At 44.2% G+C, this 19,482-nt stretch overlaps 1 protein-coding gene across 5 annotated transcripts in view; it reads left to right on the top strand.

Moving 5' to 3' along the window:
- The first annotated feature begins 10,245 nt into the window (after positions 1-10,245).
- Positions 10,246-19,482, top strand: part of ZMYM2 (zinc finger MYM-type containing 2) — a 93,032-nt gene continuing 83,795 nt past the window's right edge. For 2 of the 5 annotated variants that reach the window (XM_074569731.1, XM_074569712.1), the window contains exons 1-2: positions 10,286-10,409; positions 11,451-11,509. The gene's annotated coding sequence lies outside the window, so the exon portion shown is untranslated. Of the gene's footprint in view, positions 10,410-11,450; positions 11,510-19,482 lie in introns of all 5 variants that reach the window. The other 3 variants (XM_074569740.1, XM_074569750.1, XM_074569722.1) reach the window with 3 other exon arrangements.

The raw sequence follows: 19,482 nt of genomic DNA, 5'->3' as shown, positions 1-19,482 counted from the left end.
TGTGAGAAAATGGAAGACTGAGACACAGGCTGCAGGGCAGGTATTGATGGAGAAGAGAAGGGAATGCATGGTCCTTTTGAATGCAGATTAGGATCCAGGATTCCTGACTTAGCTGGTAAAGAGACAATATAAAATATTAGTTTATCTCTCCCTAATGATTAAGCTACGCAGAATTCACACATTATAGTTTTCTCCTGTTTTTATTCGCTATTAGCTCATGTCACCAGCATTTGTTCCATAAACTCCCGAGTTTCAAACTTCTTGTATGAGCGCCAGGGATGTAAATTTGCTTCAACAAGATAAAATTTCTGATGGCTGTTTTTCTAGATTGCCTTTTATGAAGTTACCTCCAAAAAGTAATTTGGAGAGTGTTAAGATTACAGAGACAAACATTCAAAAAGTAGAGAGCACTCGAGCTCAAGCTACTTGTGAAAACTTAATTCAAACTCCTGGAATATATGTACCATGATACAGTCTTTTATTTAGGAGATCACATACTATTTCTACCGCAGGCCATTCCTTCCTTCAGCACACAGGATACCTAGTGTTCAGAGTATGAAGTCATGAAGCAGACTGTTGTTTGTATGACCCTTTCCTCATCCAGTACAAAAGCTACACAGTGCAGTGACTGAGGCAGAAGATTTCAAGAAGAAAAAGTTGGTTGTGTGTTTTGGACAGAAGACCATCTCCTGAACAACTGGATTCTCTCCTTGTCTCATTTCAATGAATCCTGCATGAGGCTGAAACTCATTTAATTCAGATTTGGGATAGGCGATGAGAGAGATTTATTTTTCGCTTCCTAAGTACCCAGCCTCGTGCTCTGGAGACTTCTCAACTGCAAGCAAAGTTGATGTCAGATGTGATTGCCAAATGAAGTGTAAAAATAAATCCTATATCCTTGACAAATGTAGCCATCCAAAACAGGCAGACAACACATATTTTTGACACTAATATGATTGTACTTTAGTTCTCTGTGTATAAAATAGGGATAAATGGACTAATGTTTGTGAAGCTGTCATCTGCCATTGATAGGTGTCAAAAGAATCACAGAATCATAGAACATGCTGAGTTGGAAGGGACCCATGAGAATCACTGAGTCCAACTCCTGACTCCACACAGGGCAACCTAAAAGTTAAACCAAATATCTAAGAGGGTTATCCAAATGCTTCTTGAACACCAACAGGCTTGGGGCAACAAACACATTCCAAGGGAGCTTGTCCCAGTGCTTGACCACCCTCCCAGTGAAGAACTTTTTTCTAATATCCAATCTGAACTTAACCTGATGCAGCTTTAAGCCATTCCCTTACGTCTTATCACCAGACACCAGAGAGCTGAAGAGATCAGCACCTCCCTCTCTGTTCCCCCTCATGAGGTAGCTGTAGACAGCAATGAGGTCACCTGTCAGTCTCCTCTTCTCTAAGATGAACATACCTAGTCTCAACACCCGCTCCTCATAAGTCATTCCCTCAAGTCCCTTCACTATCTTTATTGCCCTCCTTTGGACACATTCTAATATTTTTATATCCTTCTTCCGTTGTGGAGCCCAAAACTGCACACAGTACTCAGGGTGACGCCACACCAGTGGTGAGCATAATGGGACAATCACTTCTTTTGACCAGTTAGCTATATTGTGCCTAATGCTCCCCAGGATATGGCTGGCCCTTTTGGCTGCTGGGGCACAGTATGGACCCATACTGAGCTTACCTTCAACCAAAACCCCCAGTTCCTCTTCTCCAGGTCTGTACTTGCACTCAGGCTCTTGTCCCCTAGCATATACATACATCCAGGATTACACCACCCCAAGGAAAATTACTTAGAGCATGAAATGGTGTTTCTTAAAAAATGCGTGAACTGAATACCCTAACACAGGGATAAACCAAAATGTTGAAGGGTATTCATGAATGTCATTCCCCTTATATGCGGTGATACGAGACGTGATACAAAAAAGGAGTATTATTGCAATTTGGGAATACGACATAATGCATACGCTCAAACGTGCATTGCCAATTATTAACCAGTTCAAGGGATCGAAAGCATAGGAGCAGGTCTGAAGGTGGGATCACAGGGTGGGGATTTTTGAGTCCGACTCAACATAAGCTGACAAAGTGGGAGGAGGAGCTGCCTGTTGGGCTGCACATAGGCAGCAAGACTCAAGGATAGGAGACAGCAGCTCCAGGGAGTGGAGAGTATGGGAGGCATTTCTCAAAAGCCATGTCGTGAATTGGCTGTGATTTTCACAGTTGGCTTTTTAGAACTGAACTGAAGTTGCATGGGCATGTAGGGAACATTGCATTTCCTAACCTGCAGGCATTTCACTTTGCAAACTTACAATTGCTTCTATTACTTTTTTGTGTATAACAGATTTATTTATAATGGAGAACACAAGAACGGTTTAGAACGAACTGAAGAAATGCTTGTGAAAGAAGATTATAGTTCTAGGGTAAAAGCAAGAGACTGAAGGGAAGGTACCTTAAGAGACACTAGAAGGTTAAAAGGGAATGATGGAATGTTGGAGAGGAAGTAAAAAGAAGACCACAACAGATTCAGAATTGGGTGTGGGTGTGCACCAGTGAGGTGACTGAACTTGAGGATCAAGCACTGGTTAATGCAACTAAGAAGAAAGAAAAATTTTGGGTATGTGGAAAAGAGGCTGCAACATGATGACAGATGTTTAAAGAACAAGCATTTAGTTTTCTGGACACCGAGCGGAAGTCTCATTTTGCAGTCACTGTAGAGGAAGAAAAGGTAAGGTCAGTCAGGAGTCTTATGAGAGTCTCATCACACAATCTTGTCTTCATGGAAAGTAGGATTGGATCCTTCCCATTTGCAAGGCTTTATGTGACACGTGTTTGGAGTCCCATGGCAAGGGAGCGACTATGGTGTTTAGCATACTCTCCCATCCACCTTATAGTTCAATGATGCCCTGGTGGAAAGATCCTGTAGTCAATTTCCTGACCGTGTCCTACCCTAACTCATTTTTCCAAATGGCCTTCTGTCATATAAACCAGCAATGCATCAATCCAATCTGAAGGTACTGATGACTATGGCACAGTCCTCAGCCAACAGGAAAGGACAAGTTGCCCAAAAAAGCAACTTTGTTCTTTGCTAGAACAGACTCAGACACTTTGAATGAAACTGAAGAAAAATGGCTTTGTTTTGAAAATGAAAAGGTTTGCAAAAAATTACCATTTTCTCCAGTTTTTGTCTACGAAGTATGTGTCAAAATATTGTCAAAACTATCATCACAGTGATTTGCAGTAAGAGAATCTTATTATAATTTGTAATAATTTTATTTTTTAATTAAATTTCCTACAAGAAATTTCTTAATGTTTTAAAAACTGACAAATTTTAAACCTTATGAAATAGAATACACTTCACATTTTCATATTTTGCAGCTTTTTTCTCTCAGCCAGCTCTAAGCAATGCTAATAACCAATTAAAAACTACGTTGTGGATCTTACTGAGATAAAGCAGAAGCCAGGTCACCAGTAAAAACTACTCATTCCTTTTCATATATGTAGCATCATTTTGATTTATGCAGGCTAGCGGAGCAGTTTCATAAATGGGATATACATTGTTCCCCCGTGCCTCCCACTGCACCCCTTTATCTGGCACCATCACTCATCTGATTGCACATGCAGCAAGATCAACGTGTTGATCAACTGAAAACTCGCCAATTTTTAGCCACATGAATGCTCGTGTCAGTGCAGAAAGGTGACAGAAATTTATAGCCAGTCATTGAGGAGAGGACAGCACCGCTACTTTTGGCAGCAGCTTTATCATGCAGCAACTTGCCTGTGGTGAAACCACACACTAAACCTCATGAAGCCTGATCTTGTTCAAGCTCCTCGGTATAAGAAATACCAGGAAAATAAAGGAATACCATATGCCAGATTTAACGGAAAGAAACAGAGTTGAAGGTTCCTGTATACTGAAGCCCTTTCTTTCAACACTGTTCTTACAGACCCCATAGGAGGAGATCTTCAATCTGTAAGTAGAAAGATCTTGTTTAGGAGGAGACTAGAAAAGGTTTGATTTATCAAATCCAGTACTTGATTAATATCTGTGATCAAATAGTCTTTGAGATCCACTAATGAAAACCTAGAAAAAATTGGATTTTGAAAGAATAAGGAATTTTCTTTATATATACGCATACATATGCAGATGCCACTCCAAAGATAGGTTATGGTAAGATGAGAAGCTAGGTTCATGCGACAACTCCCTCCTGCTGAAATGGAGTCATTCCATCCTCCTTCAGGCTGCACGCTCTTCTCTGCTGTCTTTGTGGGGGCTTTGGTACCTGTCTGACATATAAGTCACTTCAACTCACTAAGGTGGCAAAAAGCTATTTGCTTTTTCTTTTTCCTTAATTGGTTTAATAGGTTGGAGAACAAATGTTATTAATGGTGGCAGGGCCCCAAATATAGCTGAATGTCATAGCTGACAGCTTTTCTCAGAAAAATGTCACTAAAGCAACATGAAATTATTCTATTTTAGACTTGGACTTACAGTTTGAGGACAGTATAGAAAAGCTGGTTGCAGAAAATTATCCTAAAGTTGATTTAGTGAAAGAAAACCAAAGCAGGTCTGTATCTAAGCCTCTTGATTTCATAAGGCAAATTTTGGTAAACCTAACTAATCAAGTCAACTGAACTGAGGAGGTCAGGAGTTTGAAATGGAAATGATTTGCTGTTTCTTCAAGAGGCAGGTGCTAACACAGTACATAGAATGGATAACTAAGTAGAGAGCTTTCAGGGAAAGAAAAACCTTTGCTCCACATTGAGAAGCACAGAGGTAAGATGATATTTTCCAGAGAAGAATGAGGGAAATGGCAGCAGGTACTACCAAACAGGAGAGTGTCAAATTGGAGAGTGCCTGCTAGTTGATTTCTTTGGGAGTTATTCTTGGGATTGATCTTATTGTTTGGCAAAGAAGAGAAAATAACCTCATTGCCTTGGCTGGTTTCACAAAATTAGGCAGCATCATCAACACAGCTGCAGTGGGATGTCATATGGAAAAACAATGAATGACCTTGATGATTGAACTAATGGAAATAAACCAGACAGCTATAATACAAAATGCACGGTGATGCACTTGGAGGCTAATAAAAATGTTGCTGTTAACAGAGCACTTTCCCAGTAAATGAGTGGTGTAGAAAAGAACATAGGTACTACTAGACTAGAAGGTGGTTATCTAATGTAGTTGTGCAAAAAGGCAACTGCACACCCAAGACTGTGATATTTCATGGAGATATGGAAATATTAAAGTACTGTACAATGTAGCAATTCAATTAAAAATCGGATATTATGGGAATTTGAACCCACTTTCAAGATAGATGAGTTCAGACTGGGACAGGTGGTAATAAAGGCTACTAGAATGACTAGTGGAATGAAGATCTGTTGAGCAAGAAGGGACTAAAAGATCTTTGTTTAGTCTAGCAAAAGGAAGGCTGAGAGGGAATAATGTTACTGTCTATAAATATATCAGGGGTAAACACCAGGGAGGGAGAAGAGCTATTTAAGCCAAAGGACGAATACTGGCACAAAAGCAAATGGATTCTTGAATAAATTTAGCCTGGAAATTAGAAGAAGGTTTCTAACCACCAAAACAATGAAGTTCTGGAACAGATTTGCAACAGGAGTAGGGGGTAAACATATCAAACTACTATCAAGATGAAGCTTGAAAAGTTTCTGGAAGGGATTATATGACAGTTTCCTGTAATAGCAAGAAACTGGACTCAGTGACCTAGGGAGTCTCTTCCAGTCTTAAGGTCCTATATTCTGTTTTGCACTGTCATTTCTTCTCCATAAGGACAAAAGATATTTATCCAACTAAAACCCTCAAATGTTTCAAAACTATTAAAATTATTTTGCAAGTAAAAATTATGTTGATTATTGTAAACTCACTACAAGTGATTTCAGAATAACACTTTATTGGGTATTACATTCTTAGTCTTTACTGTATTGGAATGTCTTCTGCAGGGAGGTTGCCCAGTTTAGAACATAAGTTATTCTTTACTTTTTCAAAACTGAAATATGGGATGTGGCATAAAGGTCATTTAAAGACATATTATATCATGCAATGAATAGTAATCTTATAGGATAGTGTATGTTGTCTCATTATTTGACCTTTAGAAAGACCTCTTTTGGCTAAGTAAGCTGCAAATTAGAGCTGAATGCAATTTACTTATAGATGCATATTGATTTGTTTATAAACATTATGAAAAGTATATGTCTTCAACAACCATAATAAAACCCATAGGTAATGTTTTGTAGAAAGCAATTTCTTTCCAATTTTTTTATAGTATGGGTTCTGTTATGCACAGTACAAACACATATACATATACGGTATCTTTTCATTAAGAGCTTTAAAGAATAGCTGCAATGCCTAATGAAGCTCAAAAATCAGAACACCAATAGAGGGAATATTATATAAGAAAACTACAATGATCAATGTGTTACTGATTATAGATGTTTTAAGATTCTACTTTTTTCATTTGGTTTTGGTTTTTTAATTTTTTTCCTTCCGCTAGTATTTCTTGAAGTTGTGTTGGGCAACCAACTAGTAGACCAGAATTCCACTAAGCCATGACCATGAAAACATGACATGTTCCACTAACCAATACAGTTCGTCCACACCTTTCTTCTTTGTGATGGCCAAGGGTTTGTTGAGGATAGACAAAGAAGTAACATTAAGGGCAGAAAACAAAGAAATGTTGGCAGAAATGGTAGGGGAAGAAAGCAGAGAAAAGAATAAGATAAAGAGGATAAATAAACTATGTAAAGCAGAGATTGCAAGGCTTGCGGGGCAAGGCAGTATAGAAGCCAACAATGACATCAAAGAAATTTTGGGGTCACGTACTTTACAAAGGATTACACTCCATTTTAACTTCCTCAGGTAGTGGAAACACACCGACATGTCTATAAACGTAAGTTTTATCTGCATTCCAAACACAATTTTTTTCCAAGCCAACCACAGAATCAGTTGTAATAAACTGTGTTCTATCACAAACCTCTACTTTCCAAGTGTTACATATATGAAGTAGTGAAAGGCACCTTGTTCCAAGTATTTCCTCTTCATTCCTCAGAACTAGACATTCTAGACACCCAAACAATTAGATTGATGTAAACCTAAACAGTGTTCAGGCTGAAGAAGTCCTTCAGCCAAAGGAATATGTTTCCTTCCAATTCTGGAACAAATGCTACTATTCGTTATGATAGATAAATACTGCTGATAGCAGGAGGTAGCTTTAAACTATGTTCATTCTGTTCCTACAATATACTACGCATCACTTGAAGGTTGGCTTGGTAGTGTTCTTCAGATTCCTACTCAAACATAAATTCTTTAAAATATATCAGATTACTCCTTCTCAGTTCAAATACAGTTGACTGCTTTTTGAGACAATTTTACTCCATAACAGATAGAAGGATGTCAGTCGTCTTCTAAGTCATTGAGCATACTGTTGGTTCAGCTTTGTTGAATTTATCTACTGCCCGTCAATACATTTGACATTTTTTAGTGACGTTCCTGACATCAGGCCTGTCCATGAAAGCAGTGGTGTGGAACCTATAAATACATCCGTTTCAGATCTCTGGTGTTCATGAAGAGATTTTACTGCTCAGTGTTTGAGCTAATGCTAACTCTTTCAAACCATAAAAAAGAATTACTTGATCTGGATTATTCTTAAAAATAATCTGAATTATACATGGTTTTACAGATAAATTTACATAGGTGTCTGAACATTTTTCTCCTTTCTCCTGATGTCAGTTGAAAAAATGGAAAAATCATGGTGTATTTAATTATTTTCGTCTACATTTGAACATATGAATTCAAAAATAGGGTTACATGTCTACAGGGCGACAAGGGTTCTCTGGAGTTAGAGACTTTTATATATAAATACATTTTAGTACAGTTCCAAAATTGCGAGCAAAACCATTAAAATTTCCGTTTGAACTGTATAATCTAAAACATTAATGAAACTGGTCTATTGCTACATTGTTTCATAAAAGTCCTAGATAATGCTGCTAGGTAACATCTATTGCTAGGACAGCGGTAAGAGGAAGGTGCTCTTCGGTTACTTTTTTAATGACTAATAAGGGTGATAGGTTTCACTTAACATGTTCTAAATTAGAAAGCCACTCATTTTCTACCATCCATCTCTGAATGCATCAAAGCTCTCAAAAACAGGTGCTTAAGTCCTCTAGAATTTCTTTCTGAACTTCATCAGAACTTAAATGTTTATGGAGAAGCACTGTTGTAGAACAAAAGATGTCTTCCTGAGACATCTGGAGGGGTTTTCCAATCTGGAAAGGTTGGAAAATATGTAATGCGGAGGACGACTTAATGTGGTTTTGACTTTTACCAACTGAGAAGATATTCAAAGCTAATAATGGAAATGGTCAGGAGCCAGCTGATGTGATGGAGCATATGAGATTCAATGTTGAAATTTCAACAGCCGCCTGGTTACTATGAACAGATTTAGCTGGATGGTGTGATGCTGTAGAATAAAGTTTATGAATTTACAGGGCAACTTTGAGGACACCTTCAAAACGGGTGGTGATTCATCTCCATGTCGCTCTCTTCCTTGGCAGCAGTTGTGTCGGAGCTGTTCCGCCATCAGCTCACCTCCTTCTGTCAGGCATGAGCAATGGCAGCGCCAGCTACTGCGAGCCCTGAGGTAACTCTCTCCCCCCACACCAAGTAGCCCTTCCAGGCTTCATCTAGTGTCTAGGATGGTGTGAAAAATACCCCATTAATTCCCATCAACGACTTAGTTGGAAAAGCTTTTGGCTTGAGTTGTTGACTGAAGGCTGTGTCTCCGGGTGGGACCATTGGGAAGAAATTAGATGTATTGTTGTGACAATAGAAGATAGAAAATGCCAGGTCTCTCCCACAGATGAAAACTATTAACCAAACACACCAAGGGTGCGTGGTGGAGGAAGGAGCCAGCCCTTACGTGACGGCTGATCCCGCGGGCGGCTGCCAGCTCCGGGCTGGAAATGGCGCCAGCGGCTTGAACCCGGCTCCTTGCGCACGGCTCGCTCCAGGGGACACCGCTCCGCCTGGTTGACTGGAGGAGGCAGGGCGGGTGTTCGCTCGCTCTCTCTCCCTCTTCTGGGCGGAGGAGGATGAGTACATGGGGCAGAGCGCGACCAGCGCGCAAGGCGGGAGGCTGGGCTGGCCAGGTCCTCGAAGGAGCGGGCGTTGAGTGCCATGACCAGTGCGGGGGGAAGGAGCCGCGCAAGGGAAGTGCGCATCCTCCATTTTGGCGGAGGGCGGGCGGAGAGCTTGGCTCCCGGCGCCTGGCCGCCGTCGCCGCCCGCAGCGCTCCTTCCCACCCCGCGGCACTGCCCGGGGGGCACCCGGCTCCTCTTCCCGCGGGGAGCCGGGCAGAGGCGCCTCAAATGGAAGCCCCGCTGCGCCTCACGTTGGTTCGAATTGGTCCCAAGCTCCCCACAGCAGCTCTCGACAAAATGGAGGACGCCACCACGGCTACCACCACCACCACCACCACCAGCAGCTCCTCCAGGAGCCATGTCGGCGGCTGACATGGCGCCCTCCCCCGCAGCGGGTGGGGGCAGGAGGGCGTCTCGGGGTGAGGGCGGCGAGGAGGCGCCGCTCGGCGGGGCAGGCTGCCGGGGAGGCGCCCTCCCGGGGATACGTGCGCTCCCTCGCTGTCCCCTGGGGGAGCGCTGCCATTATCCACGCTCCGTCCCTCATGGAAATGGCCCCAGGTTCAAAGCCCTGCTGGGAGAAAAGGAGCAGGGTGGCACCTCTCGGCGGGGTCCCACCATACCCTACCGCTTGGCGGCTAGGGGCGAAGAAGGAGAGGTGAGCCCGCTCCCCACGGCCGGGGCTGTGGCGCCCACCGGGGACCGGGCGCAAGGCTGGGATGGGCAGCGCAACCTCCCCGCCGGCAGCCGGCCGCAGGAGCGCAGCCGGCACAGCCGGGACCCGGCGGCAGCACAAACTTCTCCAAGTTGCTACTGTCAAAGAGCCGGGCGGAAGTGCAGCCCTCGGGCACGGGTAACGAGCCGGTGGGCAACGAACGATCCGGGTTCCTCAAACCTGATGGATCAAAGTGGGAAGAACCCCAGGCATGGCCAGGAGGAAGATTGGCAGTTTATAGGGTCAACCGGCTGCGGGCGGCTCTGATGGATGGGCGGTCCAGCCACTCCGCGAGCCCGGCGCCAGAGCCCGCCCTCTGGGGGAGCCAATGGCGGGGTGGGGAGGCGGATCTCCCCCGAGCTCGCTTGGCCCGGTTCCTCCTCCCCTTCGCCAGCAGCTGCGCTTCGCCCGGGACTGGACCGAGTTAGAGTTGAGACGCCGGAGGAGTAGCGCAGAGTGCGTGCGTCCTCCGGGGAGGGAAAGAGGGGGGGTGTCCGTGCCTGCGAGAGGTGGGGAGCCGGGTAAGGTGGGGGTGCGGGGTGCTGCGCCTCAGGGGCGGGCTGGCGGGTGGTTGGCGGCGCGGAACTGCCCCCCCGGGGTGGGGATGGGAGAGCAGCCGCCGTGCCGCCTGGCTACCCGGGCTTAAGTACCCCACGGTGTCGCCGCTGCGCCGCCACCTCTGGCGGCGGCGGAGGGGGGCGCGGGCAGCAGCGGGGGCAGCCCCGCGGATAACCATCGTGGCTCGGAGGTGGGCGACGGGGGGTAAACGGGGGGGGCGCCCAGGGCCAGCCCTGGGGGGGGGGGTGGGGGGGCAGGGGCATTTGGGGGAAGGGCCGGGTCTGTTTTAGCGCCTCCTATTTTAACTCCCTCCCTCCCTTCCCCGCCGGGCCCTCGGCTGTTGTTCTGCCCCGGTGCCTCCCCCCACCCACCGCCCTCGCCACCCCCCCTCCCCGCGGGTGCCTCCCTCCCCTGCCCGGCGCGGATCCTGCCGCCGTCGCTGCTCCCCTCCCGTATTGTTTGGCTGGGTCTCTCTAATGGCGGACACGGACAGGAGGCGGCAGTGCTGCCGGCCGGCTGCAGGGGGGCAAACCCGAGACCGGGGGCAACTGCCGCGGCAGCGTGCGGGGGGCCGAGGCGCTGGCCCGGCGCTGAGGCGCCGCCTCTGAGGGCCCCGCGACCCCCCGGGGTGCCGGTTCAGGGCTGCTTAGGCAAGTTAGCAGGTAATATTTGCTCCCCGCCGTGGGTGCCGCCGCTGCTTTTCTCCCCCTACCCCCTCCAGCACTCGGGCGGAGAAGCCCCCCCCGGTGCAGCAGCGCCCGGGGCGGCTCCTTGTCCCCCCGTTTCCTTCAGCGGGGGCAGGCGGCGTGGGTGTGCTGGAGGTGTACCCCGCCGCCCCCGGGGAGGGCAATAAATATTATTTATTTATTTATTTAAAGGGTTGGGATTAAAGGGAAGTGGTGGGTGATGCAGGCGGTACCAGCCCTGGCCAGGCGGAGGAACCTCTGCCTGGGGGCGCTGCCTGCTCCTCGCTGCCCCACGTTAACCCCATATCTTTCCCTTAGGGCTCCAGCCCAGTTTGGTGCAGCCTTGGCAGAGACCAACAAGGAGAGGGAGCTCCATTGTGAGTGCTATTTACGTATCTATTTCAGACCTGCTCAGTGAGGGCTTGACCCATCCCCTACCCCCTTGTATTCTCGGGGGGCAGGGGTAGAAGGAGGGGCCTCCATGGTTGGGTGGGGAAATTCCTGGGTCCAGCAGCTGCTGCCCTGGGGCGAAGCCCCAGTAATGGCTGTGAGGCGGCTCCTCCTCGGGGTGGGCGCTGCTGCTGCAGACATCGCTCCTGCAATACCAACTCCGGCAAGCAGACGACGGGCTGCTGCCGCTGCTGGCCTTACCCGGCTCGGGAGGGAGGGGGAGGGCAGATTTCGGGTGCCCTCTAGAGTTTTGGAGCGTGTATTGACATCCGTGACGAGACGCCTTTAGCCATCTTTAAATTATTTTTTCCTCCCAATCTCGTGTCCTGCGTATCTTGAAGCTAGGAAAAGGAATAAAATAACCCAGCGGTTTGGAGAGTCTACTCCATCCAGTGTCTCTCCTTTGTGCCTTCGGACTGGTTCTGAACACCCACGGGTTTGCTTGGGTGGTTTTGTTGGGCGCCCTTGGCGGTTCGTGCGCCTTGGCGGGGCTTCTGAGCCGTCTGCGTTGCCCCTTCCCCAAAAAGCTGGAGGTCACTGGGGAGACCCACAGTTTCTTAATAGCGAGTGTTTTGGCTGCGTGGGCTTTTCATAGCAGATTGTGATCTCTGTTGGGTGTTAGGTCGGCTGAGGAGAGGCCGATGTCCCTGTCGGTAGGATTGGGGGGTAACTCGACTCTGGTTTGTGCCCCTTTTAGTAATGGGGATTATTTTTTTGTGCTGCGCGGGGGATTCGGAGGTGTCCGAGTGGCGCGGCGGAGGAGGGCGGTGCGGGCTCGGCGTGGGAGAGGTGCGGGAGGCCGGAGCCGGGCTGCGTCCGCCGCTAGGGGCCGCGCGGGACGCGCCGCCGGGTGCGGGGGGCGACGGGCGGCCGCGGAGCAGAACACAAAGGCAGCGCCCGCTCTGCGCTCCGGGGCCGCGCTCCGGTGTGGGGGGGTTCAGGTGGGGTAAGTCTTCTTCCCCACCGCCTGTATCCAAATATTTTCTTCTCCATCCCACCCCCCCGCCCCTTCCTTGCCATTCTACATGGTAAATTTCCCAGATTTGCCTAGCTTGCAACTTTCTTTGTCACTTTTTTTGTGGCTTGCATATACAAAGAGTCCGTGGTTCTCTGTAAAACCTCACTGCTTAGGAGGAAAGCATCAGATTCACATTTATTCTGAGCTTCTGAAATTGCCAGCCTCATGAAAGATGCTAAGAGTTTGTTATGGCCTCTTATATTAATGAAGTGGCCTGCTCTAAACCTTGACTTACTACTATAATTTTAAAATTTCAATTAGAATTTTGAAACTCTTACCATGTCTTGGATGTAAGGCTACCATCTAATTGTACTACTGATGCATTACACATTCCAGTCTTAACAGCTGTTCTGCTTTTTCTGATGCTTCTTCATGTTAAAAAAGTTACTTCTAAGAGTGGTCAAGGCAAATAACACTTTGGAAGGAGGGAGGCTGTTGGGTTGGAAAGGAGTGAAAAAGGATGTTGTGTTTTGAAGCTGGTTTGAAAAAATTATTGCAGCTTTGTGTGGCTGCCTATGAAAAGATGACAGTACTGCCAAGAACAGCTGTATAGCTAAGATTCAGTAAACCTCAATAAGGACTTGACAGCCGGTTTATGAATTACTCTAACATCTTGGACAAAAGCATCCTAGTAGATGGCACATTGTCCTCCAACTGTGGTGGTACAGCCTTTTTTCTAGCACATGACTGGAGGTAAAAAGCGTATCCTGTGGCACGTGATAGGCCATGCTGTTGCATGACGGAATGTATTCGGTGCTTAGTGCTGCAAAGTCAGCTCTAGGAACTAAACTCCTCAGCCACAATTTGTGAAATGAAGGTGATGGTGGGACAAAATTAGGTAGTTAAATAACTTATTTTAATGAAAGACTGTCTTAAGTAGAGTATCTAATAAATTTGCTGTATTGTTTTATAGTTATTAATCCTGTTTGACCTCAAATATATGATTGCATTCTACTGTTGCTTACCCTAGAATAATATGCTAAGAGGGATTTGCATCAGCAAGAATGTACAAATGCCAGTGAAAAAATGAAAGCAAGTTTGTCTTCTGCAGAGCTTGTTCAAGTATATAGAGGGATGTGGGACCAAAACTGGTACAACCTCTTTCAGATTTTTGCTGGCTTTCTTTTCTTTTCTTTCCTTTTTTTTCCTGTGTGTTTTTGTTCAGCAGCATCATGAACAGCCTTGCATTGTTACAGTAGCTTTCATTTTGCTTTTGAGGACTAAATGCAGAATTACTGTAGTTGTGTTATCTTGTGTTGGAGTTTGCAACCGATTGATGCACTCTGCAGCGAAAGCAGACTGAGGCGTTCTGTGAAGAATTTATGTCAAGTATTGTTATTAATGGAAAATCCACTGTTTGTGGACAACTATTTCTTTTTTCCAGAAGACATGTAAATCACCAGTAATAGTGAACTTAACTGTGGAAAGGGATTGAAATTTGAAGTTCTGAAGAGTTCAAAAGACTAGCAAGCTGTCCCTTTTGAGAAGTTTGAGGTAATGCTTGCCTCATGAGGCTCTTAAAGCCCTGTATGCTACAGGAGTTTTGTTGTCTGCTGAAATTGTTGAGTTTAACTCAAGGGTTGAAAGTGCTTTTTTTGCAACTTCTTTTTCACTTTGTTTCAGTGATTTGATCTTACTAGGTGAACGCTCCAGGAGGATAACTGGGTTTCTGAGAGGTTAGAGTTCAGAGGAAACTTAGCTTTTCTTCCATGCTTGTAGCCTACCGTACGTGCTGCTGGCAAATATGGCTGTCAGTAGATGTTAAATTGGTATATGAATGATCTGCTCCATTTAGATGCTAGTATTAAAAGTCTTAATTTTAGACCAAGATTTGTAAGTTTGTCAGGTAGTGTTTTGTACTTCTAAGAGAAATTTTAGGTAAAAAGGAGCAGTGTGAGACTTCTGGAATGAGGTTGCATGGTATGTCCTCTTCAGTTAACACTTTGACTATATTGATTTTAAATCATAGTTTTCCACCAGTACAATGGCTTCCAGCTCCTCCCGTTTGTTTCCCATGCTGCGTGTGTTGGTGTAGTTGCACTTCAGTTGTGTCATTGATCATGTTGCCTTTCTTGGGTGAGAAGCCCTGATTCCTTTTCTCTCGAGTGCTTCTGTGGTTTCCACTGTATCAACAAGCCTTGCATCTTTGTTGCTGTGTGTATCTTCATTCTTTACCCCCACTGAGATGGCTGAGGAGCATTCACTGCTGCTGTGGTTGGCTTGGCTGAATATGAGTTGTCGGTATGCGCAGGTGGCCAGGAAGGCCAATAGCATCCTGGCCTGTATCAGAGATAGTGTGGCCAGCAGGACTAGGGAAGTGATTGTCCCCCTCTACTCAGCACTGGTGAGGCTGTACCTTGTATACTGTGTTCAGTTTTGGGGCCCTCACTACAAGAAAGACATTGAGGTGTTGGAGCAGGTCCAAAGAAGAGCAATGAAGCTGGTGAAGGGTTTAGAGAACAAGTCCTGTGCGGAGTGGCTAAGGGAGCTGGGGGTTGTTTAGCCTGGAGAACAGGAGGCTGCGGGGAGACCTTATCATCGCTCTCTACAACTACCTGAAAGGAGGTTGTAGTGAGGTGGGGATCGGTCTCTTCTCCCAAGTAACAAGTGATAGGAGAAGAGGAAACAGCCTCACGTTGCATCAGGGGAAGTTTAGATTGGATATTAAAAAAAATTTCTTCACTCAAAGTGTTGCCAAGCATTAGAAGAGGCTGCCCAGGGAAGTGGTTGAGTCACCGTCCCTGGAGGTATTTAAAAGATATGTAGATGTGGTGCTGAGGGACATGGTTCAGTGGTGGAGTTGGCATTGTTAGGTTAAGGGCTGGACTTGATGATCTTAAGGATCTCTTCAACCTAAACGATTCTATGATTTCAACATCACTTATTTATACTTAAATTATTTTGGCAATTAAAGTCTTTTGTCTTCTGTGAGCTTCCATAAATTAGCAATCTTAAGACTAAACTTGTATTTATCCTGTGAAACTCTGTGCCAGTAGAGTTCAGTAGGATTCACACACAAAAAAAATCTGATTGTATGTCTGTATGGATGAAGACATCAACAGTTGCAATAGATGAGATCAACAACTGTGCTTTATAGACACGTTGCATCATAAGCGTCCACCGAGGGATTCTTATGCCTTCACATGGAGTATCTTATGGATTGGACATGTCAATGATGGACGTTGTTTTCTTACTCCAGTTTGCTATCAGAACAAAATTATTTTAATCAATGGTTATAATACAGACAACAAATTCATATTTTACTAATCCAACATAAATAAAATCAACAAAGATTCCGTTTTCTGGTCAACTGGGAGTCTCCAGTGACTTGATTGTAACCACTGTATTTTTCAAACTGTTCTGTATTGGGATGGTATTTACGCTTTGTACGTTTGTCCTAATGCTTAAGCACTCCATCTTCCTCAGTGTTTCTCAAGCTTTTTGGAGCTACCTTCACCTTAACTTTGTTCTCTGCCCTTTTCACCATCAGTCACTGGAGAATAGTCTGATGAGGGTGTCAGGGATTCATCATTAGGTGAGGACAGGGGCATTATGGAAGAGTTTTTATCAGTTTCTACATGAAGTTTCCTCAATTCTTTTGTTGTGAAAGATGGCATTGGAAGAAGATCGTAAAATTGGGCATAACCCATAAAATAACTATGCGCATGATTTTCTAATTTAGGCCTGTTAAAGCTCATAGTCACTCTTAGAAACATGGACCTGTTTGTTTTCCTCCTGCAGACTTTTGTTGGAAACATATTGGCATCTTGTATTCCTTTAGGCTCCTCTGTGCAATATAACCGTACTGAACTTTAAACAAAAGCACATTCATGATGCAACTATCCTTTTTTCTTTCCCCGCCTCCCCCCGCAAAGTTTAACCTTGGTCAAAACCTTACTTCTTTCTGGAGTTCCTTTTCTTTAGATCCCTATAAGACCCCTACAGTTTGGCATTTACCCCTAGTACTGCGTCAAATTTCTCTAAAAGTAGTTTTGTTAATCTCATTGATGGACTCAGCTATCATCTCTGTATGGATGACCTTCAAGTCGCTCTCTTCCAGACTGGCTGCCTTCTATAGCAGCTAAATCTTAGCTTGTGCTTCTGACTTCTCCTTGTGGATGTCTGACCTTTAGCTCAGGCTACTATCGCAAAGGTGATCCTTTGGAAACTCTCTGTGCTGTCTGTGACTTGTGGACAGCACTGTCATGAGATCTCTGCTTTAAGTCTGTAATCTGGCGCTTGTTTTAAACAAAGCACATGGCTATTCATCTAACAGACTGCAGATCTCTTCCACATAGTAAGCTGTCTCTTAATTGTTAATAAGCAATTAAGTGTTCGTTACACAGTTGTGTTAAATCACATGACTAAATCTCATAGCTTGCCTTTGATCTCTCTATCTTGTGGTAACATGTTTTCTTACAGTTGTGGTAAAAGTGATCCTGCTCTGTTGATACAGATTTAGAATCCCAAATGAGAGGATTCTAAACAGAGGACTCATCTTCTGCTCTGACTGTCCGGCATTTTTGCATCTTGTGTTCTATGGCTGTAAAAGTAACAGGTTACTTGCCATTAATTTAAAGTTGGATTTTAGCTGTGAAGGGTATTATCTATCTCTTTTCTTGTTGTTAATGAGATTTTAAGTGTTGTTTAGAAGGTGACATCATGGGCAGTTAAACACTTGTTCATTCTCCTGTGATGCTCCTCATGCTTGGAGAAGTTCCTTGCATGCACCGTTTAAAACAGTTGCAAGCTTGTAATGCAAAAGAAGCTAACTTTATGAAACAAAGCCTACTAAAACCATACCACCATCTTTCTTATCACTCTGGGACTCAAATGCACTATCCTTAGAACAAGAACTAATTCTAACTGTTGTTTATGGTGGTGCCGTTGCCTTGTATTCTCCTTTTTGTCTCTCTCCATCTGTTGTCCCTTATGTTTAGCTTGTTTGCTCTTTGAACAGTCTTATTCTGTGTTTGTACGGTGGCTAGCATAATGTGCAGCTTTGGCTCCCGGGAGCCTGTGATAAGAGTTGCAATATATGGGTGTGGTATCAGTGTCTTTTTTTATTTTATTGTTTTTTTTATGTGTGTGTGGAAAGGAAAAGAAGTCCTAGTGTTCTGTTATACCTGAAATCATTTAATGATTTTATTTGAGCAAGAATTGATAAACATATATAGGTTAGTATATTAATCAAGGACCCTTACTAAGCTGGAAGAATTTACCAGCCATCTTTTGAGTTAATATCTAGTATTTTTGTGTTCATGGGTTTTGGATGGTTTTGTTTATTTTGTTTTGCTTGTGGTTGTGTTATTCTTGAAAAATCTTCATTCAGAAGGTGAGGTTTTATTTTGGTAGATGTTGCCTCATGAAAGAAGCCAAATAGTATCTAGAAAGGTCAGGTAAGAAGTTCTCTATGATATTTATAATAAAATAAATTGTAATTTAGAAATGGCAGAAAATGGAGAGTGCAATAAAGGTTGTTTGTTTGTTTCTTATCGGACACAAATGTTGGATATATCTTGGAATTGTTGCCATTGTCACTGTGTTTGGCCATGATTATGTATACTTCTGTCCAAAGATTTAACAGAATTACTGAGATGGTCTGACTAATATTGTGTATAGTACAGCAGTTATGAGCTGGACTAAGTCCAGCATTTTTTTAATAATTAAAAAGAATTGGATCCAGAGTTCGGAGAAGATCTATAAGAGTAACTCAAGGAGGAGTGGAAAACATGCTTTCTATTAACAGACTTTAGAAACTTAGTCTATTCCTCAATTAAAAAAGACTAGTTTAGGGTGCAGCTTAATTCTAGTTAAGGAGAGACTAATCACCCAGTAACATATTAGGTAATAGGGTGCTCCCCCATCCCCCCAGTGTTAGAAGCTTAATTTTGGGGTGCTGATTATTGCCTGAGCAATACAAATTCAGACAGAGAACAGTATGTAGGATAACTAAGAGTTGGAATAACTTACTGAGGCATCACTTTCTTCTTTTTAGGCAAAAGTTTAAAGAGGATTTGAAAAGCTCCATGCTAGCAAAGTCAAATATGTTTTTCGGTGTGTGTTTTTTTTTTTTTTTTTTTTAAAGGTTGGAATATACTTTGTTCTGCAGGTCTTTATTCCAGTTGCAGATTTGGACTCAAAAGATTAAATATTGGCTTAGAACAAATGTTACATAGTGTATTTGTAATGGGGTTAAATTCAAATAAGTATATATGGTTGGTTGCATGACCATTTAAACCAGTCTAACTTAGGGTTGTCATTGTCCTCTCTTCTTTCTACCAACACTGCCTTTTCTGGTTTGGTTTTTTTTTTTTTTGGAGTCAGTTTAGCTCTATGAATCATCACAATGAAACTTTTTTTCAGGGGAGCTGTGTAGGTGTTGGATGCTTGCTCTGATTTTTTTGTATTTCAGATTTCTACCACGTTATTTGCCATGGCGGACTGGCTGCTGGTGCCTGTGAGCAGCTAGTGAGAAAGGGAGAGAGAGTTGTGCTGGAAAAAGTGGGGGAAAGGAATGGGAATTCAGAACCATGTCATGTTGTTTAAAAATAAGGCTACCTTTTACTTTTTAAAGCTAGATCCATAAACTGAAGTCTTGATTGCTTAATGTAACTTACAGCCAGTGAGCGAGTGCAGCTGTGAAAAGCTATCAGACTTGTCTTGCTGACCATATCCATTCTTGCCTTGGATCCCACTTCCTGTCAACTTTACCTCAGCATAGAACTTGAAATATTTAGTGGTTGTTTTTTCTTTTCTTCCCCTTCCTTTTTTATCTCATTTTTGGTTGTGGTGTTAAGATTTTCTTTCCGTTGTTACACTGTAGCTTCACTGGCTATATACTTTGTCATAGCCTACATGGCTTTCCCTCCTATATGTAGC

Source organism: Larus michahellis, chromosome 1 (assembly GCF_964199755.1).
Source record: "Larus michahellis chromosome 1, bLarMic1.1, whole genome shotgun sequence".
NCBI classification, from domain to species: Eukaryota; Metazoa; Chordata; class Aves; order Charadriiformes; family Laridae; genus Larus; species Larus michahellis.
This window is presented reverse-complemented; position numbering and strand designations above follow the sequence as displayed.